The sequence below is a fragment of the Pristis pectinata genome, chromosome 5 (genome assembly GCF_009764475.1).
Source record: "Pristis pectinata isolate sPriPec2 chromosome 5, sPriPec2.1.pri, whole genome shotgun sequence".
Lineage (NCBI taxonomy): Eukaryota > Metazoa > Chordata > Chondrichthyes > Rhinopristiformes > Pristidae > Pristis > Pristis pectinata.
The window spans coordinates 116331898-116357128 of record NC_067409.1 but is presented as its reverse complement, the minus strand read 5'-3'; the positions used below and the strand labels follow the sequence as shown (position 1 = coordinate 116357128).

The following is a 25231-nucleotide window of genomic DNA, read 5'->3' as shown; positions in this document are numbered from 1 at the left end:
TATTAAACCTGGGCCGGACAGGATATATCCAAGGTTATTACGGGAAGCAAGGGAAGAGATTGCTGCACCTTTGGCGATGATCTTTGCGTCCCCACTGGCCACAGGAGTACTGGATTGGAGGGTGGCAACTGTTGTTCCTTTGTTCAAGAAAGGGAGTAGGGATAACCCTGGGAATTACAGACCAGTGAGTCTTACTTCAGTGGTGGGCAAATTACTGGAGACGATTCTTAGAGACAGGATTTATGGGCACTTGGAGAAGCATAGGCTGATTAGGGACAGTCAGTATGGCTTTGTGAGGGGCAGGTTGTGCCGCACGAGCCTGCTTGAATTCTTTGAGAATGTGACATTGATGAAATTCAAGCAGTGGATGTGGTGTACATGGATTTTAGTAAGGCATTTGATAAAGTTCCTCATGGTAGACTCATTCAGAAAGTCGGGAGGCATTGGATCCACGGAAACTTGGCTGTGTGGATTCAGAATTGGCTCACTTGTAGAAAACAGATGGTGGTTGTAGATGGAGCGTCTTCTGACGGCAGGTTGGTGACCAGCGGTGTTCTGCAGGGATCTGTCTGGGACTCCTACTCTTTGTGATTTTTATAAATGACTTGGATGAGGATGTGGAAGGGTGGGTTAGTAAGTTTGCAGATGACACAAAGGTTGGTGGTGTTGTGGATAGTGTAGAAGGTAGCTGGACAGTACAACAGGACATTGATAGGATGCAGAGCTGGGCTGAGAAGTGGAAGATGGAGTTCAACCCAGAAAAGTGTGAAGTGATACACTTTGGAAGATCAAGTTTGAAGGCAGAATACAAGGTTAATGGCAGGACTCAGCAGTGTGGAGGAACAGAGGGATCTTGGGGTCCACGTCCATAGATCCCTTAAAGTTGCCGCACAGGTTAATAGGGTTAAGAAGGCGTATGGTGTGTTGGCCTTCATTAGTTGTGGTGTTGAGTTCAAGAGCTGCCAGGTAATGTTGCAGCTCTATAAAACTCTGGTTAGACCATATTTGGAGTATTGTGTTCAGTTCTGGTTGCCTCATTATAGGAAGGATGTGGAAGCTTTAGAGAGGGTGAAGAGGAGATTTACCAGGATGCTGCCTGGATTGGAGAGCATGTCCTATGAGGATAGGTTGAGCGAGCTAGGGCTTTTCTCTTTGGAAAATGGCTCACACGAGGGGGCATAGTTTTAAAGTGATTGGGGGAGATATGTCAGAGGCAAGTTTTTTTTTAAAAACATAGAGAGTGGCGGGTGCGTGGAATGCACAGCTGGCAGAGATGGTGGAGGCAGATACATTAAGGACATTTAAGAGACTCTTAGACAGCCACATGAATGATAGAAAAAATGGAGGGCTATGTGGGAGGGAGGGAAGGGTTAGATAGATCTCAGAGCAGGATAAAATGTCGGCACAACATCGTGGGCCAAAGGGCCTGAACTGTGCTGTAACATTCTATGTTTTTAAACAAATACCAGCAGCTGAAAAGAAGCAGCAAAGTCCTCAGCTCCCAGAAAAAGTGATTAATCTTTAATCATGATTAATTGAAATAACTGACAGAAAAGTTGGCCATTTGAAAAGCTGACTAGGCATGCCAACTGAGAAGGACTGATAACAATGGCCTCCAGGTAAGCAATTAGTGAAATCAATTTGTAGCACGTAAACTAAAATAAATGCAAGGCATACTGTTTGGGAATTCCCCCCCAACCTATTAAAGTAGGTATTTTCAAGTCATTGACCTTCCAACACAATTTTTTATTTACATTTTATTTAAGATAACCCGAAATTATGATGGAAGGGTGACCACATTCTGGAAGGGCTATCGTATTATTTAATTCCAGGATGGAATTCTGAATTCCATTTGAAATATCAACAAATATTTAAACTGCATCTTTTGTTTGTACAAAATATAATGCCAAAGATATTTGGTGAGGAAGAGAAACTTAAATTGTTGAACACATAACCCACAAACTGACAAAGCCTTGTCAAGATCTGCTATATTTAATTGAAAATAGTATTTGTTACCACCTTTGTGGTGGCATTGCAGAATGAGCACAGTTCTGGGTTTAAAAAAAGTATCTATCAAAATATACTACAGACATATTTTGGAAGACAAATGTTCGATAATTAAATTCATCCCTCATGTATGTGAAGTACAATAACATGTGAAACTGAAGGAACACACCAGACGACTTTAAATCTATGGTCGAGAGCATAATACAAAAGATCTCAAAATCTTCAGGGTTTCCTTGGTAAATTCTCCTTGCTCATCCTACTTGTCTCAGTTTCTCAGTGCACAACACCCATAAGCTTTGGAACAGTACATAATGTTAATATAAATTTAAGTTATTTGCACATTCCTGGTTAACTGCTTCATACCCAATAGATATGAGCTAAGTGTAAACACATCCCAAAGTTGTAATTGATAATGCACTCCATCTCTTTTAGGAATTTCACAGATCCTGGTTTGCTGATGGTAAGATAATTACTTAAAAATTCAAGTCAATTTCACCTCTCACTTTATATTTATACATCTAAAGTTGTCAATTGTGTCTGTTGTTAATAAATATTTAGTTTTCTACTGCAATATCAGATGGGTTTTACATGGGAGGACTAATGTTACAGACTTCAGCATAAACTGCTTCCCAAATTAGCAAAAATTCCCACTAACGAATCATGTTGTCTAGAGAATGGAAGCAGTTTTATTTCCAAAAACATTTGCAGGATATGGGTGCTGTTGATAAGGTCAACACTTATGTCCCTTGAGAAGGCCATGGAAAGGAGCCCACTTCCTGAATTTCTGTAATCCATCTGGTGAAAGGACTCCCACAGTTCTCTTGCATTAGGAGTTTCAGGATTTAAATCCAGTGACCATGAAGGAACTGTGATAATAATTTCAGTAATTTAGTATAGGTGTAAAACCAGCAGCTGTCAACATTTCCACATATCTGCTGCTTTATTCTCCTGGATAATAGAGGTTACAAGTTGGAAACACAAGATACTGCAGATACTGAGATCTGGTGCATTCCTTACACTGGGCATCCCTCCCGTTTCTAGTTCCTCTCACTACCTTCCTTTCTTTAATCAGATTCCATAATCTGCAGCCCTTTATTGTCTCCACTATCATCTTCCAGCTTTTTTTTGTTACCTCTACTCCTCCCTCCCCCACCTGGTTCCATCAGCACATAAAGCCCTCCTCACCTGGATCCACCTATTGCTTGCCATTCTTGCCTGATCCCTCCCTTTCACCTCTTTATACTGGCTATCTCCCCTTTATCCTCTCAGTCCCAATGCAGGGTCTTGACCCGAAACATCTACCATCCCTCTTCTGAGCAGATGCTGCTTGACCCACCGAGTTCCTCCAGCAGTTTGTTTTTTGTTACAAGTTGAAAGTTGCCTTTGAATTTTTTTCCTGTTCCATCTTGGTCCTCAGATGTCTGACATGTGTAGCCAATACTTACCTCATTTGTGATAATGTTTTCCATAATTCTCTTTAAGACAGCAAGGAAAAGACTCTCTTAGATCTGGCCCTGCGCAATGAGATAAGTAAAATTGATGTTGTTGTAGTTAGGGATCCTCTTGGAAAGAGTGATCGTAGTATGATTGAATTTCACCTACAAGTGGGGGGGGGGGCAATAGTTCGATCTAAACCAATGTAATATGCCCAAACAAGGGAGACTACAATAGGATGAGGAAGGAGTTGGCTAACACAGACTGGGAACACAGGCTATATGGTGGTACAGTTGAGGAACAGTAGAAGACTTTAAGAGATTTTTCACAGTGCTCAACAAAAGTATATTCCAGTTAAAAGCAAGGACAGCAAGGGTGGGGAGAGCCAGCCTTGGATAACTAAGGAAATAAAAGAAGACATCAAACTAAAAGCTCATGCATACAAAGTCACCAAGAGTAGTGGGAAACTGAAAGATTAGGAAAACTTCTAAATAGCAACAAAGAACCACTAAGCAAGAAATAAGGAATGGGAAGATACATCATGAAAGTAAACTAGCACAAAACGGATAGTAAAAGTTTTTATAATTATGTAAAGCATAAAAGGGTGGCTAAAGTGGACATAGGTCCCTTGGAGGTTGGAAAGGGGTTATTAATATTGGGTAATATGGAAATGGCCAAGGCCTTGAATGACTATTTTGTGTTGGTCTTCACACTGGAAGACATGTCTAACATGCCAAAGAGAGATGTTATGGATGCAATGGGAGGCGAGGACCTCACATACAATCGCTGTCACTAAAGAGGTAGTGATGAGCATACTAGTGGTCCTGAAGGGATGCATCCCAGGGCACTGAAAGAAATGGCAGAAGTTACTAGGAGAGGCATTCGAGATAATTTACCAAAATTCTCTGGGCAGGTTCCAGCAGATTGGAAGACAGCGAATGTCACGCCATGGTTTAAAGAAGGATGTAGGCAAAAGGCAGGTAACTATAGGCCAGTTAGCTTAACGTCTGCAGCCAGGACAATGCTTGAAGCTACCATTAAGGAAGAAATAGCGAGACATCTGGATAGAAGTGGTTCCATCAAGCAGGCACAGCATGGATTCAGAAAAGGCAGGTCCTGGTTGACAAACTTACTGGAGTTCTTTGAGGATATAATGAATGCAGTAGTTAGAGGGGAACAGGTGGATGTTGTATACTTAGATTTCCAGGTGTTTGATAAGGTGCTGCGTAAAAGACTTATCCATAAATCCGGATGCATGGAGTTGGGAGCAATGTATTAGCATGGATAAAGGATCGGTTAACCAACAGAAGGAAGAGAGTTGGGATAAATGGGTGTTTCTCTGGTTGGCAATCAGTGGTGAGTGGGGTGACACAGGGGTCAGTGCTGGGCCCGCAACTGTTCATGATGTACATTAACGATTTGGAAGAGGGGACCAAGTGTAGTGTATCTAAGTTTGCTGATGACACCAAATTGAGTGGAAAAGCAAATTGTGCAGAGGATGTGGAGAGTTTGCAGAGAGATATAGATAGGTTAAGTGAGTGGGCAAGGGTCTGGCGGATGGAGTACAATGTTGGTAAATACGAGGTCATCCACTTCGGAAGGAAAAATAAAGATCAAATTATTATTTAAATAGTGAAAGATTGCAGCATGCAGAGGGACTTGGGAGTGCTTGTGCATGAATCACAAAAGGTTGGTTTGCAGGTGCAACAGGTTATCAAGAAGGCAAAGGGAATGTTGGCCATCATTGCCAGAAGGATTGAACTTAAGAGCAAAGAGGTTATGCTGCAACTGTGCAGGGTACTGGAGAGGCCACACCTGGAGTACTGCTTGCAGTTCTGGTCTCCTTACTTGAGGAAAGACATACTGGCTTTGGAGGCAGTGCAGAGGAGGTTCACCAGGTTGATTCTGGAGATGAGGGGGTTAACTTGTGAGAAGAGATTGAGTCATCTGGGATTACACTTGCTGGAATTCAGAAGAAACAAAAGATTATGAAAGGGATAGATAATATAGAGGCAGGAAGGTTGTTTCCACTGGTAGGTGAGACTAGAACTAGGGGACATTGCCTCAAGATTCAGAGGAATAGATTTGGGACGGAGATGAGGAGAAATTGATGGCCCACTCTTGTTCCTCTCTCTTATTATGTTCTTATGATGACATCACAACCTAGGGACAGAAGGCAGGAAAGTAGCTTATTGTCTTTATTTTTGAAGAAAGTTTAGACCCATTTCAAGTTAATGCTTTGGACATGTACTTTTCATTACCTTATCTTCCATGAATCAGATTTATTATCACTGAAATATGATGTGAAATTTGTTTTGCAGCAGCAGTACAGTGCAAAAACAATCTATAAATTACAAAAATAATTAAAATAGTGCAAAAAGAAAAGTGAAAAGTGAGATAGTGTTCATGGACCATTCAGAAATCTGATGGCAGACAGGAAGAAGCTGCTCCTGAATCGTTGAGTTTGGGTCTTCAGGTTCCTGTACCTCCTCCCCAATGGTAGTAACGAGAAGAAGGCATATTCCAGATGGTGAGGGTCCTTAGTGATGGATGCTGCCTTCTTGAGGCACCGCCTCTTGAAGGCATCGTCAATGGTGGGGAGGGTTGTGCCTGTGACGGAGCTGGCTGAGTCTATAACCTTTGATATAGTATTCAGAGACTGTATAAGAAAGAGTCCAGAGTCCAGCTGAACAGAGCATTAAATGTCATCATCTGATTTGAGATGTTTCAGCAAATGTACATTTACATACATCATTGTGTTTTAGCTTCCTTCACCCTCCCTCAGGCAGCATTGAGGATGACTTGCTTACAATTCATAGAAACATAGACAAACTACAGCACAATTCAGGCCCTTCGGCCCACAAAGCTGTGCGGAACATATCCCTACCCTAGAAATTACTAGGCTTACCCATAGCCCTCCATTTTATTTAGCTCCATGTACCTAACAGTCTCTTGAAAGACCCTATCGTATCCGCCTCCACCACCATTTCTGGCAACCCATTCCATGCACTCACCACTGACTAAAAAAAAAACTTACCCCTGACATCTCCTCCATATCTACTCCCCAGCACCTTAAACCTATGTCCTCTTGTGGCCACCATTTCAGCCCTGAGGAAAAGCCTCTATCCACACGATCAATACCTCTCATCACCTTATACACCTCTATCAGGTTCCCCCCCTCATCCTCCGTCTCTCCAAGGAGAAAAGGCAGAGTTCCCTCAGCCTGCTTTCATAAGGCATGCTCCACATTCCAGGCAGCATCTTTGTAAATCTCCTCTGTACCCTATGGTTTCCACATCTTTCCTGTACTGAGCGACCAGAACTGAGCACAATACGCCAAGTGGGGTCTGACCAGGGACCTATACAGTTGCAACAATACCTCTCGGCTCCTAAATTCAATTCCCTGATTGATGAAGGACAATACACCGTATGCCTTCTTAACCACAGAGTCAACCTGCGCAGCCGCTTTAAGCATCCTATGGACTCGGACCCCAAGATCCCTCTGATCCTCCACACTGCCAAGAGTCCTACCATTAATACTATATTCCACCAACATATTTGACCTACCAAAATGAACCACTTCACACTTATCTGGGTTGAACTCCATCTGCCACTTCCCAGCCCAACTTTGCAGTTCTGCATTCCCGAGACTGCAGACAAGGCCAATGTAGATTCCTCAGGGGGGCACGAAGTATGTGACAAGACAGTTGATTGGGCACTTGAAATGTAGTGCACTCCTTGCACTGGGCTTCAGTCTGTCCCAACACATGGACCCAAGGTTCTCAATATCATCACAAAAGCTTGTTCTCCATTTTAAATGGTCATGGGCCAGATATTTCCACAAGTTTGGTTGGGTTGTTACTCTTTTTCAAGGAGTCTTCAAGAACATCCTTAAATTATTTCCTCTATCCACTTTCCAATCACTTGACACAAGGGAGCTCAGAATAGCATCTGTTTTGGGAATCTGATGCAAATGACATCATCTGCCTACTGGAGCTGACCGACTATAATTCAGGCCTCAATGACAGCTTGATAGAGGACACTGTCATTGGTTTGCTTATCCAGCAATAGGCATCTCTCCAGTACTTTGAGGAGCTCACTGCTAATAATTTGCTTTAAATTCAGAATCATGCTGGAGGGCAGGAAATAGCTGCCCAGAATATTGAGCATTGTCAATCACAAAGATACAGCAGAGAAAGAGGCTTTCCAATGAATCAAGTCCTCACCAACCACCCATTTTACAGTAATCTTACAATGTTAAGATTCATTGTCTCATGTGCCTCACTAAATCAGTCAACAATGACTTGGAGCTCAGCCCCAAAATGTCCACATACACAAGTGTCATCCAAGTACTGCAGTTCAATGAGTGAAAAGTTGAACCAATCTTGATTCTGGAATGGCGGCAACACAGGATGAAAGGTTTCCAATTTGTCCTATTGATTAGCTCCACTCCAGCTTGAATGGAAGGCAAGACAGATTGAAGAAAGTGCTGGGGTAATGACAACAGAAGACTTGTTGAGGGCTCATTAGCTAAGATCAAAACTTGTGTGCTGTCCTTTAGCACAAAACTTGTGTGCTATATTCTTTTACAGAATCGGCCTGGGAGACGTTGGAGCAGCAGGTCCCTCAGGTACAGTGAGAGTGCTTGAAAGGCTTGTGTGTTTCTGCAGGCTTTTTTTCTCTAGCAGAATTTAGAAGGGCCAATAAAAAGGACGTATTGTCAAGTGGAGCGGTCATTGTCGGAGTAGACAGAGTCAGAGTGACTGGCTTTGGCACAACAGGCTTCGGCATCAAGGAGGACATCTGCAACAACACTTATGACTAGCTGGTAAGTAAGGGTAAGGTGTACTGTTATTGTTATAACTTAAGTAGACTACAGCTAGGTAGGGAAAAAAATAGTTCAGACGGAGGGCAAGGCGATGTGCTGCAGCTGCATGATGTGGACCCTGCTGTGGTGCACGATGACCACATCTGCAATAAGTGCATGAGGCTGGAGAAACTTCGGCTCAGAATTGATTAGTTGGAGTCACAGCTTCAAACACTGCGAAGCATCAGGGAGGGAGAGAGTTATGTAGTTGCCGTCCATCGGGAGAAAGTCACCCCGCCCCCCTTAGAGCAGGTACTTCGAGCAAGAGAGAAAGGGAACAGGCAGAGCAGAGGACCCCGGAGGCTGTTCCCCTCAAAAACAGGTATTCTGCTTTGGATGCTGTTGAGGGGGATGACCTACAGGGATCACGTGGCAGTAGCCAAGTCTCTGGCAATGGGGCTGGTCCTGCTGCTCAGAAGGGAAGGGAGAAGAGCAGGGCAACAGTGATAGGGGAACAGACAGGAGGTTCTGTGGGCATGAGCAAGAATCCCGGATGGTATGTTGCCTCCCAGGTGCCAGGGTCCAGGATGTCTCTGATCTGGTCCACAGCATTCTTGAGCAGGAGGGAAAGCAGCCAGAAGTCGTGGTACATGTTGGTATCAGATGACATTGGTAGAAAGAGGGATGAAGTTCTGAAAAGTAAGTTTAGGGAGCTAGGCAGAAGGCTGAAGAACAGGACCACAAAGGTAGTAATCTCGGGATTACTTTCCTGTGCCACGTGACAGTGAGTATAGGAATAGAATGTGGTGGACAATAAATGTGTGGCTGAGGGATTGGAGCAGGGGGTAGGGATTCAGATTTCTGGATCATTGGGATCGCTTTTAGAACAGGTATGACCTGTACAAAAAGGACGGGTTGCACTTAAATCCCAGGGGGACCAATATCATGGTGGGGAGATTTGCTAAGGCTACTGGGGAGAATTTAAACTGAATTGTTGGGGGGTGGGAACCGAACTGAAGAGACTGGGGAAGAGGTGGTTGGCTCTCAAATAGAGAAAGCTTGTAGACAGTGCGAGAGGGAGGTTAGGTGGGTGATAGAGAAGGGACATGGTCAGACCGACGGTTTGAGATGTAGCTATTTTAACGCAAGGAGTATTGTGAACAAAGCCAATGAGCTCAGAGTGTGGATCAGTACTTGGAGCTATGATGTGGTGGCCATTACAGAGACTTGGATGGCTCAGGGACAGGAATGGTTACTTCAAGTGCTGGGTTTTAGATGTTTCAGAAAGAACAGGGAGGGAGGCAAAAGAGGTGGGGGCGTGGCACTGTTTATCAGAGATAGTGTCATGGCTGCAGAAAAGGTGGACATCATGGATGGATTGTCTACGGAGTCTCTGTGGGTGGAGGTTAGGAACAGGAAGGGGTCAATAACTTTACTGGATGTTTTTTTTTGTATATATATATAGGCTGCCCAATAGTAACAGGGATAGAGGAGCACATAAGGAAACAGATCCTGGAAAGGTGTGATAATAACAGTTGTCATGATGGGAGATTTTTAATTTTCCAAATATCGATTGGCATCTCCCTAGATCAAGGGGTTTAGATGGGGTGGAGTTTGTTAGGTGTGTTTGGGAAGGTTTCTTGACACAATATGTAGATAAGCCTACAAGGGGAGAGACTGTATTTGATCTGGTATTGGGAAATGAACCTGGTCAGGTGTTAGATCTCTCAATGGGAGAGCATTTGAGATAATGATCATAATTCTATCTCCTTTACGATAGCATTGGAGAGAGACAGGAACAGACAAGTTAGAAAAGTGTTTAATTGGAGTAAGGGGAATTATGAGGCTCTCAGGCAGGCAATTGGAAGCTTAAATTGGGAACAGATGTTCTCAGGGAAAAGTACGGAAGAAATGTGGCAAATGTTCAGGGGATATTTGGGTGGAGTTCTGCATAGGTATGTTCCAATGAGACAGGGAGTGTTATGGTAGGGTACAGGAACTGTGGTGTACAAAGGCTGTAATAAATCTAGTCAAGAAGAAAAGCTTGCAAAAGGTTCAGAGAGCTAGGTAATGTTAGAGATCTGGAAGATTATAAGGCTAAAAGGAAGCAGCTTAAGAAGGAAATTTGGAGAGCCAGAAACGGCCATGAGGCGTGCAGAATTAAGGAAAACCCCAAGGCATTCTACAGGTATGTGAAGAACAAGAGGATGAGACGTGAAAGAATAGGACCTATCAAGTGTAACAGTGGGAAAGTGTATGTGGATGCAGAGGAAATGGCAGAGGTACTTAATGAATACTTTACTTCAGTATTCACTGTGGAAAAGGACCTTGGTGATTGTAGTGATGACTTGCAGCAGACTGAAAAGCTTGAGCATGTAGATATTAAGAAAGAGGATGTGCTGGAGCTTTTGCAAAGCATCAAGTTGGATAAGTCGCCGGGACTGGATGAGATGTACCCCAGGCTACTGTGAGGCAAGGGAGGAGATTGCTGAGCCTCTGGCGATGATCTTTGCATCATCAATGGGGTCGGGAGAGGTTCCGGAGGATTGCGGATGTTGTTCCTTTATTCAAGAAGGGGAGTAGAGATAGCCCAGGAAATCATAGACCAGTGAGTCTTACTTCAGTGGTTGCTAAGTTGATGGAGAAGATCCTGAGAGGCAGGATTTATGAACATTTGGAGAGGTATAATATGATTAGAAATAGTCAGCATGGCTTTGTCAAGGGCAGGTCCTGCCTTATGAGCCTGATTTAATTTTTTTTTGAGGATATGACTAAACACATTGATTAAGGAAGAGTATAGACGTAGTGTATATGGATTTCAGCAAGACATTTGATAAGGTACCCCATGCAAGGCTTATTGAGAAAGTAAGGAGGCATGGAAACCAAGGGGACATTGCTTTGTGGATCCAGAACTGGCTTGCCCACAGAAGGCAAAGAGTGGTTGTTGATGGGTCATTTTCTGCATGGAGGTCGGTGACCAGTGGTGTGCCTCAGGGATGTGTTCTGGGACCCTTACTCTTCGTGATTTTTATAAATGATCTGGATGAGGAAGTGGAGGGATGGGTTAGTAAGTTTGCCGATGACACAAAGGTTGGAGGTGTTGTAGATAGTGTAGAAGGTAACTATACATTACAACAGGACATTGATAGGATGCAAAACTGGGCTGAGAAGTGGCAGATGGAGTTCAACCCAGATAAGTGGGAAGTGGTTCATTTTGGTAGGTCAAATATGATGGCAGAATATAGTATTAATGGTAAGACTCTTGGCAGTTTGGAGGTTCAGAGGGACCTTGGGGTCCGAGTCCATAGGATGCTCAAAGCGGCTGCGCAGGTTGACTCTGTGGTGAAGAAGGTATACGGTGTATTGTCCTTCATGAATTGGGGAATTGAATTTAAGAGACGAGAGGTAACATTGCAGCTATGTAGGACCCTGGTCAGACCCCACTTGGAGTACTGTGCTCCGTTCTGGTCACCTCACTACAGGAAGGATGTGGAAGCCATAGAAAGGGTGCAGAAGAGATTTACAAGAATGTTGCCTGGATTGGGGAGCATGCCTTATGAAAACAGGTTGAGTGAACTCGGCCTTTTCTCCTTGGAACAACAGAGGATGAGAGGTGACCTGATAGAGGTGTATAAGAGGCATTGATTGTGTGGATAGTCAGAGGCTTTTTCCCAGGGCTGAAATGGTTGCCACAAGGGGACACAGGTTTAAGGTGCTGGGGAGTAGATACAGAGGAGATGTCAGGAGTAAGTTTTTTTTAAACTCAGAGAGTGGTGAGTGCATGGAATGGGCTGCCAGCAACGGTGGTGGTGGTGGACATGATAGGGTCTTTTAAGAGACTTTTGGATAGGTATATGGAGCTTAGAAAAATAGAGGGCTATGGGTAAGCCTAGTAATTTCTAAGGTAGGGACATGTTTGGCACAGCTTTGTGGGCTGAAGGGCCTGTATTGTGCTGTAGGTTTTCTATGTTTCTAGAAGCAAGACTGATTTCTGCAGAAAGCCAAATTTGATGAAAGTTCTTAACTAACAAAGTCAAAGGCTTTTGAAAAGTCAAATCGAGACATGTATAATGGGACTCTCTGCATTTCTCTTGAGCTGATCCACAGTGAAAATCATATCTATTTTGCCTCTATATGGATGGATCTACAATTCACAGCAACTCTTCAGCCACTGGAGTAAGTGTGGAGGGGGTGGGTAGATGAGAAGACTGGTGATACTTTGTGATGAACAAGGAGACTTTCATGAAGATACAATTCTAGCATGTCCTCTTCCTAGATATGGAGGTTCTGAACTTTTGCATGAAGTTCCTCCACACTAGGGATACCATCTGCTCTCAACATTTTTTCAGCTGACCTTCCAGCAAGCATGGTGTAGAGTCTGGAAAGGAAAGTTTTCTGTGAATGGATTCAAACACACACACACACACATACAAAGGACAGTCAGAGTTATGAAGTGTTCCTTCCAGCAGGCATTGACTACCTCTACCATTGGTAACTTTACCTTCATGCTTGGATTTTAGTGCGATGGCCTACTAGGGCCAGTGTCTCGGCCATAGGTTACCTTGATGGTAGTGAAGAATCTGCACGTTAAGGTTTTCAGCAAAGATTTGGACTTCCCTTGTTCTTTCCACCGATTAAATGGTTCTTTAGGCTATGGGCTTTCTATTGGACCTCTACTATCAGGTCTGTACAGTTTTTCCTGAGGTGTAGTGAAACACCTTATGTTTGTAGTTAATTAGCTCCTCGATCTCCTGGAGATTCTCATCAAACCAGTTATGAAGTTTTCCTCAGGGTGCTGCAGATGCCATGGACAAAGCAGCTCCTATTAACTGGAGTTATCAGGTTGGCTATGAGGTGCTGTAACATGATCTCCAAGACCTTCAACATTGATATTCTTGCAGCAATGTTTCTGAAACGACCCTTTTTTGGAGTCAAGACTGATGGAGATAACCAAGCAGATCAGGCAGTGGTTAGTTCAACATTCATAATAGTACTTGTCATGGCAGCAAGGATGTTGTCATCCTTACAGGACTCCACTCAAACAGTGATAATATCTAACAGATGCTCATGTAGTTTTGGGCTACCTGATACTATTCCAACCACACATTGCAAACTGTTAATTTCTACCACTAGGGTGGCCAAAGGCAGCAAGCACATGTGATCACCATTGTCTTCAGGTTCCCTTTCATGTTACTTAACATCCTAACTTGAAATACATCACCAGATGGATTGCAGTTCAGGAAGTTTGCTTACCTTCTCAGGGAGAATGGAGATGAAGAATGATGTGATTGCTTAAAAAAGTGATCTCTAGATTATACACTGGGTGCAAAAGCAAAAAAAAAGTGATCTCTAGATTATACACTGGGTGCAAAAGCAAAAAAAAACTATAGATACTGAAAATCAAAAACAATAGAAAATTCTTGAAATACTATGCAAGACAGGCAGCGTCTGTGAAGATAGAAACACGTGTCATTTCAGGTCAGTGACCTTTCAACACCCACTCCACCAAATGAATTTGAACTTTTCTCCAAGTTAATTTAAGATCACAATACTTATCTCAGCCATTGGCATTCAACACCATCATTCCCTCAAAAGTCATCATCAAGCTCCAAGACCTGGGCCTCTACCTCCCTCTGCAGTTGGATCCTTGACTTCCTCATTGGGAGACTACAATCAGTACAGATCGGAAACCTCATCTCCACCTCACTGATGATCAACATAGGTGCACTTCAGGGCTGTATGCTTAGCACCCTACTCTACCCTTTCTGTACCTACAACTATGTGGCTAAACATAGCACCAACACTGTCTACAAATTTGCCAATGACACCACTGTTGTTGGCAGAACCAAGGAGGCCACAGTCATTGTAGATCGGCAATAACATCTCCTCGCTGACTGTCAACACAGGCGCACCTCAAGGATGCATGTATAGCCCACTGCTCCACTCTCTCTACACTCATGACTGTGCAGCTAAGCACAGCTCAAGCACCATCTATAAATTTGCCAGTGACACCACTGTTGTTGGTAGAATCTCAGATGGCAATAAAGCAGCTTACAGGAATGAGATAGATTGGATGGTTAAGTGGTGTCGCAACAACAACAACCTCACACTCAACTTCAGCAACACCAAGGAGCTGACTGTGGACTTCAGGAAGGGGAAGTCAAGAAAACACACACCAGTCCTCATTGAGGGGTCAGCAGCGGAAAGGTTGAGCAGCTTCAAGTTCCTGGGCATCAACACTCAGAATCTATCCTGGGCCCAACACATTGATGCAATCACAAAGGCAGTACACCAGTGGCTCTACTTCATTAGGAATTTGAGGAGATTTGGTATGCCACCAAAGACTGCCAAATTTCTATGGATGTACAGTGGAGAGCATCCTGACTGGTTGCATCACAGCCTGGTATGGACCCTCCAATGCACAGGATGTTAAACATAAATTACAAACTTAAATTGTCTTGTTTGTAATGTACTGTGCTGCAAAAAGCTAATTTTCAGTAAGTCAATGACAATCAACAAATTCGAAATTGACTTTGAACAAATTCTTTGTAATTTGTTTCAAAACCCTAAAATTTCAAGTCTTTTGGCCATGTCTTCAAATTTAACTGGCTTTACTGCAATTCATCATATCGTGGCTTAGTATCAAGTATTTATTACATTAATAAATCTGATTACTACTGAATTATTAGGTTCACCAAGCCCACAAAACCAAAACTATATACAGTTATATTCAAGTTAGCCATTAGTTTGGAAAACCATAAGACATAGGAGCAGACTTAGGCCATTCAGCCCTTCAAGTCTGCTCCGCCATTCATTCATGGCTGATGTATTTTTCCTTCAACCCCATTCTCCTGGTAACCTTTGATGCCCTTGCTAATCAAGAACCTATCAACCTCTGCTTTAAATATACCCAATGACTTGGCCACCACAGCCATTTGTGGCAACGAATTCCACAGATTCACCACCCTCCGGCGAAAGAAATTCCTCCCCATCTCTATTCTAAAAGGGATATCCTTTTATTCTGAGGCTGTGCCCTCTAATCCTAGACTCTCCCACTATTAGAACTATCCTCTTCACATTCAGTAAGCTTCAATAAGATCACCCCCCCCCCCCCCCCCCATCCTTCTAAACTCCATCGAGTACAGGCCCAGAGACATCAAACATGTTAACCTTTTCATCCATGGGGTCATTCTCATAAACCTCCTCTGGACACTCTCCAATGCCAGCACATCCTTCCTGAGATATGGGGCCCAAAACTGCTCACAATACTCCAAATGTGGTCTAACTGACATCTTATGAATTCTCAGCATTACATCTTTGCTTTCACATTCTAGTCCTTGCTAAATGAACGCTAACATTGCATTTGCCTTCCTTACTACCGACTCGAACTACAAAGTTAACCTTTAGGGAATCCTGCAGGACTCCCCCCAGGTGCCTTTGCACCTCCAATTTCTGAATTCTCTCCCCATTTACAAAAAAATAGTCAATGCCTTTATTCCCTCTACCAAAGTGCATGACCATACACTTCCCTATGCTGTATTCTATCTGCTGCTACTTCGCCCATTGTCCAAGTCCTTCTGCAGACTCCTTGCTTCTCAACACTACCTGCCCTTCCACCTATCTTTGTATCATTTGCAAATTTGGTCACAAAGCCATCAATTCCATCATCCAGATCATTGACATATAATGTGAAAAGTAGCAGACCCAACATTGACCCCTGATGAACACCACTAGTCACTGGCAGCCACCCGAAAAGGCCCCCCTTTATTCCCACTCTTTGCCTTCTGCCAGTCAGCCAATCTTCTATTCATTCTAGCCTCATGTGCAGCACCTTGCCAAAGACCTCTGAAAATCCAAGTAAACAACATCCACTGACTCTCCTTCGTCTATCCTGCCTGTTACTTCCTCAAAGAATACCAAAAGATTTTTCAGGCAAAGAAAACCTTGCTAATTTCAGCCTACTTTATCATGTGCTTCCAAGTACCCCGAAACCTCATCCTTAATAATGGACTCTAACATCTTACCAACCACTGAAATCATGCTAACTGGCCTATGATTTCCTGTCTTTTGCCTCCCTCCCTTCTTTAAGAGTGGAGTGACATTTACGATTTTCCAGTACTCCAGAACCATTCCTGACTCGTGATTTTTGAAAGATCACTGCTCATGCCTCCACAATCTCTTCAGCTGCCTCTTTCAGAACCCTGTGGTGTAATCCATCCAGTCCAGGTGACTTATCCACCTTCAGACCTTTCAGCTTCCCAAGCACCTTCTCCTTAGTAATAGCAACTATACTCACTTCTGCCTCAACTCTCGAATTTCTGGCACGTTGCTGGCGTCTTCCACAGTGAAGACTGATGCAAAATAGTTATTCAGTTCATCCGCCATTTCTTTGTTCCCCATTGTCCAGTGGTCTGATGTCCACTCTTGCCTCTTTTACTCTTTATATATCTGAAAAGACTTTCGGTATTCTCTTTTATATTATCGGCTAGCTTACCTTCATATTTCATCTTTTATCCCCTTATTGCCAAAATAGTAGTTCACACAATAAATTCAGTTTTTAGTAATACGCCCCTCAACAATAATTACTTATCATAAATACCCACTATAAAACAATCTCCCTCTTGCTCTACAAGCCATTCAACCTTCTCCAGCAAAAATTTTGAACAGGGCTGAGGTAACATCCCACTAAGATCAAGATTGCTCAATAATGGAGAAATCTAGTGCTCAAATATATTTCTGCAAAGCTATGAATTTTATAATTGTGTTTTCTTCCAGCTGCTAAGGCTAGATATTAGTACTGCTGGTTGTTTAGGAGCATAATGCAAATTAGGACAATAGACTATTATAAACAATACATTTCTCAAGGCATGCAGTTTTTAACATTGTTATCCCCCCTCAATCAAGTGAGCTTCAGAAAGTCCACTCAAATCAACTACATCCTTTGAATACATCTAGAATGACAAAATGCAGGCCCATAAGCACAGCATGCATTACTTATTTCCATTTTCATTGCAAGTAAGGTGAAAATTAGGACCTTAATTACAAATGCTTATAATCAAATTGTAAGATTTGTAAGCATTTGTATTTTGAGAAAGCCCAATTTTGAGTAACAAACTGTTCTTAGGTTCCTTACAGTTTAATAAAGTTTAAGCACTACCAATACAAGTCACCATTGTGGCTAAGCATCAACATTAATGGTCATTCTCTGCACAGTGAACCTTTTAGGCGTTAAGTTGTATTAGCCAAGGAGGTCAGATTTCACCCAGTTAGATATTCTACTACAAATTTGCCAAATTATCTATTCAAATGAGTGGTGTAATGCAAATACCTCAAAAGTAGACTATACATGTTGACAATTCCATAAAAGATAGACTATCAGCAGATCATTTCTAATCTCCAGCATTTTAAATAAGGTCCCACTTGCACAAGCATAATGCATGCTGCAATCTTGAATAATAAACAAAGCTCAATTCAAACAAATTCAATTATAGGATTCCAGTTACAGCTCAACTATTTCAAAAAAGGGGGAGGGGGGAAAAAAGTCAGAATAAAAAGGCTATTTTCAGGTTGGGAGGCCGTGATCATTGGCACGATAGGGGTTGGTGTTGAAGCCCAACCATTCTCTATTTAGATGAATGCTTTGGAAGAGGGGACCAAGAGTGATATATCCAAGTTTGCTGATGAAACAAAGCTGGGTGGCAGTGTGGGTTGTGAGGCGAATACAGAGGGTCTTCAGGGAGATACACAGAAGGTAGATGGGACATCAAGTGAAAATAAAATGAGGTCATCCACTAAGGTTGAAAGACAATGGTGTTCAAAGGAACTCGGATGTTCTTGTACATAGAACATAACAGCACAGTACAGGCCCTTTGGCCCACAACGTTGTGCTGACATTTTATCCTGCTCTAATATCTATCTAACCCTTCCCTCCCACATAACCCTGTATTTTCTATCATTCATGTGTCCATCTAAGAGTCTCTTATATGTCCCCAAGGTATCTGCCCCCACCACCTCTGCCAGCAATGCATTCCATGCAACCACTACACTTTTTAAAAAAAGCTTACCTCTGACATCTGCCTTACACCTTCCTCTAATCACCTTAAAATTATGCCCCCTTGTGTTAGCATTTTTGCCCTGGAAAAAAGTCTCTGACTGTCCACTCGATCTATGCCTATCATCATCTTGTACACCTCTATCAAGTCACCTCTCATCCTCCTCTCCAAAGAGAAAAGCCCTAACTCACTCCACCTATCCTCATAAGACATCCTCTCCAATCCAGAGAACATCCTGGTAAATCTCCTCTGCACCGTCTAAAGCTTGCACATCTTTCCTATAATGAGGTGACCAGAACTGAACACAATACTCCAAATGTGGTCCAACCAGAGTTCTATAGAGCTGTGACATTATCTGGCAGCTCTTGAACTCAACACCCTGACTAATGAAGGCTAACACACCATACCCTTCTTAACAACCCCATCAACCTGCACAACAACCTTGAGGGATCCATGGACGTGAAACCCAAGATCCCTCTGTTCCTCCACACTAAGAGTCCTGCCATTAACCTTGTATTCTGCATTCAAATCCGATCTCCCGAAGTGTATCACTTCACACTTTTCTGGGTTGAACGCCATCTGCCACTGCTCAGCCCAGCTCTGCATCCTATCAATATCCTGTTGTAATCTAAAGCAACCATCTACATTATCCACACCACCACCAATCTTCCTGTCAACAGCAAACTTACTAACACACTCTTCTACATCCTCATTTATAAAAACCACAAAGAGCAGCGGTCCCAGAACAGATCCCTGCAGAACACCACTGGTCACCGACCTCCAGGCAGAGTACACTCCATCTACCACCACATTGTCTTCATGGGTGAGCCAATTCTGAATCCAAACAGCCAAGTTTCCTTGGATCCCATGCCTCCTGACATTCTGAATGAGCCTTCCATAATGAACCTTACTAAAATCCATGTACACCACATCCACTGCTCCACCTTCATCAATGTGCTTTGTCACATCCTCAAAGAATTCAAACAGGCTCGCTAGGCACAACCTGCCCCTCACAAAGCCATGCTGACTGTCCCTAATCAGCCCATGCTTCTCCAAATGCCCATAAATCCTGTCTCTAAGAACCTTCTCCAGTAATTTGCCCACCACTGAAGTAAGACTCACTGGCCTGTAATTCCTAGGGTTATCCCTTCTCCCCTTCCTAAACAAATGAACAACATTTACCACTCTCCAATCATCTGGCACTACTCCTGTCATCAGTGATGACAAAAAGATCATCGCCAAAAGCACAGCGATCTCTTCCCTCGCTTCCCATAATTACCTTGGAGATATCCCATCTGGCCCTGGTGACTCATCTATCCTAATGTTTTTCAAAAGTTCCAGCACATCCTCTTTCCTCATGTCAACATGCCCTAGCATATCATACGTGTAGAACCCCTTGGGGTTTTCCTTAATCCTACTCACCAAGGCCATCTCATGCCCCGTTCTAACTCTCCTATGTCCATCCTTAAGCTCCCTCCTGACTACCCTGTAACTCTCCAGAACCCTGTCTGAACCATGCTTTCTAAACCTTAGGCAAGCTTCTTTCTTCCTCTTGACAAGATATTCTACATCTCGTCAACCACAGTTCCTTCACTCTACCATCCTTTCCCTGCATCAATGGGACAAACCAACCGGAAGCCTATGCAAGTAGTCCCTAAACAACCTCCACATTTTCACTGTGCACTTCCCCAAGCACATCTGTTCCTAGTTTACACTCCCAAGTTCCTGCTTAATAGATTCATAATTCTTTCCCCCCCCTCCCAATTAAATACTTTGCCATATTGGCTGCTCCTATCCCTCCCCAAGGCTATGATGAAAGACAAGGGGTTATGAATCACTGCAAATTAACAATGTAGATATAGAGAAAGTAACTTGGAAGCCAAACAGCACTTTGTCCTTTACAGCCTGTCCCCATGTAACAATTGGGTCCCTTTTCTGTTTGAACAGACGTCTGTTTGAACAGAACAATTGCTAAAAGTGGAGAAAGAGAAGAAACTAGTTCTGTCATAGGAACCAATGCATACATCAGACTTTTGAATTTAATATTATAGGACTTCACTCATGTACAGGGGCATCCACAAGTCATTACCAGGGGATGGTCTGTATTGGATTTGAGCACAAATGCAGTGATCTTCCTCCAATTATACAGACCCTCGGTGGTATTGAACCTGGAATAATGTGCATAGGTCTGGTCTCCCTGTCCAAGTAAAAATATTTTTGCAACAGAGGAAATGCAATGAAGGTTTACTAGCAATACACAAAAAGTACTGAAGGAACTCAGCAGGTTAGGCAGCATTTATGGAGGAAAATAAATAGTTGACATTTCAGGCCTAGACCCTTCATCAGGACTGGAAAGGAAGAGGGCAGAAGCCAGAATGAGGTGGTGGGGGGAGGGGGAGGAGCACACACAGACAGGTGGTAGGCAGAACAGAGGTGGGTGGGGGAAGATGTAATAAACTGAGAGGTGTTTACCAGATTAATTGTTAGGATGGGAGAAGGGGAGAGGGTTTCTCCTACAAGGGGAGAGGGTTTCCAGCAGAATTCCAACAGCTCTGTAGGGGTAAAATTGGGTGGTGAAAACTCCTCCATTTCCTGTTGCAAAGTTTATCAGTAACAGTTGCATTTCAATATAATCAATAACTTGTGGCTCTGGCTTTATCGATCCTGCCAGATTGGGTGTTGAGTGGCACCTTCATTGCGAGGTTAGAATTACAGCAGAGTATACAGACATACGAATTAGAAGCAACTCGGCCCCACAAGCCTGCCCTGTCATTTGATGGTTCCTGGCTGATCTGACTGTAACCGCACACCAGCCTACCCCTGATAACCTGCTACCCCCCCACCCCACCACATTGTTTATCAACTATCCAGTTACCGTGCAAGTATTCAGAGGCTGCTTGCTCTGTTCTTCGAGGACGGGAGTTCCAAGCACTCAGGGCCACCAGAGCATTGTCTGCACCATCTATACTTCAGTCCGTCTGACAACTTACCGCGGCTCTCGCTTTTGTTCGCACTGCCTGGTCCCGCGGACGTGCCGGTGCCCCGCTGAGACACTGGGGTCGTCCGGCCGCCCGGGAAGTTCGGTCTCTCCTGCCGATCGTCGTCACCGACCGAGCACAAACTCTGCATCAGCCGGTAATACAACTTTCTGTGGTGGAGGAGCGACATTAAACGGCCGACAGCGGGCAGCTCCTTCAGGGGCAGAGGGGCGGCCCCCATCTCCCCACATTCTCGCCCGCCCCTCCCCGGCCCCCCCTCACCGCCACCCCCACCATATTTTCACCTTCTGCAACCGCCGCCCAGGCCGTCGAACGGCTCCAACTTCCTCACTCCGGCGCCGGCCCGCGCGCTGCCGCCATCCCGCCCATTTCAGGCCGATCTCTCGTCCTCGCCCGCTCCCACCCAGCGCTCGGCCCGCCCACCCCGCCCCGCCCCGTTTGACGATCGGCGACAGGAAGCATCCAATCGCATCACGGCATTGAAGCGAGCAACCAATAGAGGAGCCAGCACGTCAAGAGGGCGGTGCCACTAGTACGTCCATCACCCGAAGACAAGGGGTGGGGTGTCTGTGGTGCTGTTGAATGGGGTCAGTGAGCAGTGGGAGATGAATGTGGCAGGAAGGCGCCCTTGGTTCGTGGAAAGTAAAGGCCAAAGCTATTTTTGAAAAGTTCTGAGTTCATAACCTTAAAGATAGTTTTAAAAACAAATTTCGCAAAGTCTTTGCAATGATAATAAAGGCCCATTAAATCCCAACTTTCTCTGGATAATGATGACGAAACCTCTTCCCAGTACTCCATTATTTAGAAAACAATCTCATTTCCATAAATTTGCAATTCAGCATCAGTTGTTAATACAATCTGACTGTTTCAAATGGCAACAACTTGGTTCTGTCATTCCACTGATTCACATGGATAGTGAGTGGAACAAATGCCACCAATTCAATGCCAAATGCAACAGGTGCAGAAGCAAGGAATCACTAAAATCACATGCATAATATGATGAATGATAATTCAGTTCTGAGGTAGTCAATGTGCCTGTGGCAGTAATAGTCAAATGAACTAGGGGGCACCTCATAGTGGTTCCAATGTCACCCAGGCAAGGCTAGAGGGCTCAGATCAGTACAGACAGAGAAACGCTTCAATCAATTATTTATATCCTGGGCCTGTACATGGAGTCTGAGCTTGGTAGTTTCATAGATGGGTGATTCACTGAAGTGCTAATTGAGTACAACATTTGACTAATCAAATAACAGATCTTTAGTGTATTTGGCAAAATAACCATCTGTACCCTTCAGAGAAATTCCCTGTAAGTGAAGTTCTTTAATATGTTATTAAGTGGTCTAGTTTTCTTCAATGTAAGTCTTTCAAAATTCCACTAGAAGTTTCTTGCATGCATTCTCTCCATGCAGATATGACATAAAGAGGCAATGTTCTTGGGATGATATCATTTGCTGCAGTATATTATTAGATTGTGGAGCTTCGGTCTAGTTGAAGTGGGCGCATAAAACTTAAAAGGTCAAAGCAGAATATTTGAAATTTTCCTTCTAACCAGGTTTCTTAAAAACAAGAGCTTTGTTCAACCTATATTGCAAAATAGTAGAGGAACTCAGTGGGTCAGGCAGCATCTCTGGAGGGACAGTCAACATTTTGGGTCAAGACCCTTCATCTGGACTGCCTAGTAGCGGTTAGGGTAATGCTATTACAGCGCTAGCGACCTGGGTTCAATTCCAGCTGCTGTCTGTGAGGAGCTTGTACGTTCTCCCCATGTCTGTGTGGGTTTCCTCTGGGTGCTCCGGTTTCCTCCCACCTTCCAAAAATGTGGAGATTAGGAAGTTGTGGGCATGCTGTGTTAGCACCGGAAGCATGCCAACACTTGTGGGCTGCCCCCAGTACACTCTACGCAAAAGATACATTTCACTGTGTTTTTTGATGTACGTGTGACTAATAGATATCTTATGTTAAGATGCCATAGCAAAACAACTTTTCAAAATATAACCTAACATGATATTCACCATCATACAAATGTCTCTAACATGCTTAGGACATGTCCAAATGTAAAATGTTGGGTGGAATTTAAGGAAGCTTAGAATCACTGCCTTTTTAAAATACTTGTGTTAACATCAAGTAGATTTAAAGTACACATTAGGTACAAGGAGTCATTTTATTGTTTATGGGTTCTCATATCATTTTCCTCTGGCGGCTCAAACTCAGCATTGATTTACAGCACAACAGAAATCACAATATATCAACATTATCCTGCAGAATTTAGTGGCTTAACAAGTTGAGTTCAAACAAAATAAGCTACTGTCCAAAACATATTTAACAAAATTAAAATTTATGAGTTGGATATGCAATCATAATATGGTAAAGAAAATTTCCATGGACAAATTGATACTATAGTTCCTTAAGAAGTTAATAAAACAAATAATTCCTATCTGATTGTGATTGTTTCATTAGTTTTGTCCCAGCATCCAGTTCTTCTACCTTTTCTGCTCCACTCCTTTCCACTCTCGCCACACTTTCTCACCTTTCTCTAAAAAAAAGGTTTTCTCAGTTTTACAAAAGTTCACGACCTTGCTGTGATCATTGTCGGAAATATTTGTGACTATTGTATGAGAGTTTTATTTGCAAAATGTGCACAAAAGCTACATTAACAAATTTTTAAATTCAAGAATTCACAAAGAGAATTATTCTGTTTATTATGAGAATGAAATATCATGAGCTATAAACCTGAGATAATGCCAGTTCAGGCAACATCTTCTCCATCCCCAATTACTATTAACATTTATCTGGAGGCTAATAATTAATAACTTTTTTGATTGTGATTTCTACTTGATAATTATATAAAATATATAAATTACTACAAATGAACCCTCTAAATGCTCACTCCAGTCTCTTCCTTTCACTCTTCCTCAGATCATATACCCAGTGTACCCTGTACCTGAGGTAATACATAACTATCCTGTGTACAGTTCTCGTTGCCACACTATCTGAAGGAAGTGATTGAACTGGAGAGAGTGCAGAAGAGATTCACCAGGATGTTGCCTGGGATAGAGTGTTTCAGTTACAAAGAGACACTGGATAAGCTGGGTTTGTTTTCCTTGAAGTGGAGGAGGCTGAGGGGGACTTGATAGAGGTATACAAAATTGTGAGGGGCATAGATGGTACAAAACTTCTCCTTAGCAGAGGTATCTAAAACTAGAGAGAATCAGAATCAGGTTTATTATCACTGACATACGAGGTGAAATTTGTTGTTTTGTAGCAGCAGTACAGTGCAAAGAATAAATAAATTACAAAAATAAACAAACAGTGCAAAAAGGGAATAATGAGGTAGTGTTCATGGATTCATCAATTGTTCAGGAACCTGATGGCGGAGGGGAAGAAGCTGTTCCTGAATCGTTGAGTTTGGGTCTTCAGGCTCCTGTACCTCCTCCCTGATGGTAGTAACGAGAAGAGGGCATGTACTGGATGGCGAGAGTCCCTAATGATGGATGCAGCCTTCTTGAGGCGCCACCTCTTGAAGATGTCCTCAAAGGTGGGGAGGGTGTGCCCGTGATGGAACCGGCTGAGTCTACAACCCTCTGCAGCCTCTTGCGATCTTGTGCGTCATAGGTTCCATACCAGGCTATGATCCAACCAGTCAGAATGCTCTCCACCGTACATCTATAGAAATTTGTAAGAGTCTTTGGTGACATACCAAATCTCCTTGACCTCCCAATGAAGTAGAGTAACTGGCATGCCACCTTCGTAATTGCATCAATGTGTTGAACCCAGGATAGATCCTCTGAGATGTTGATGCCCAGGAACTTGAAGCTGCTCACCTTTCCACTGCTGACCCCTCAATGAGGACTGGTGTGTGTTCCCCCAACTTCCCCTTCCTGAAGTCCACAATCAATTCCTTGGTCTTGCTGATGTTGAGTGCGAGGTGGTTG

General features: G+C 43.3%; 1 protein-coding gene across 5 annotated transcripts in view; it reads right to left on the bottom strand.

Moving 5' to 3' along the window:
• The window catches only part of hycc1 (hyccin PI4KA lipid kinase complex subunit 1), a 110801-nt gene extending 89110 nt beyond the window's left edge, over positions 1-21691 (bottom strand). For 3 of the 5 annotated variants that reach the window (XM_052015384.1, XM_052015388.1, XM_052015389.1), the window contains exon 1: positions 21584-21691. The gene's annotated coding sequence lies outside the window, so the exon portion shown is untranslated. Of the gene's footprint in view, positions 1-21290; positions 21511-21583 lie in introns of those variants that run through there. The other 2 variants (XM_052015387.1, XM_052015385.1) reach the window with 2 other exon arrangements.
• Positions 21692-25231: the final 3540 nt, after the last annotated feature.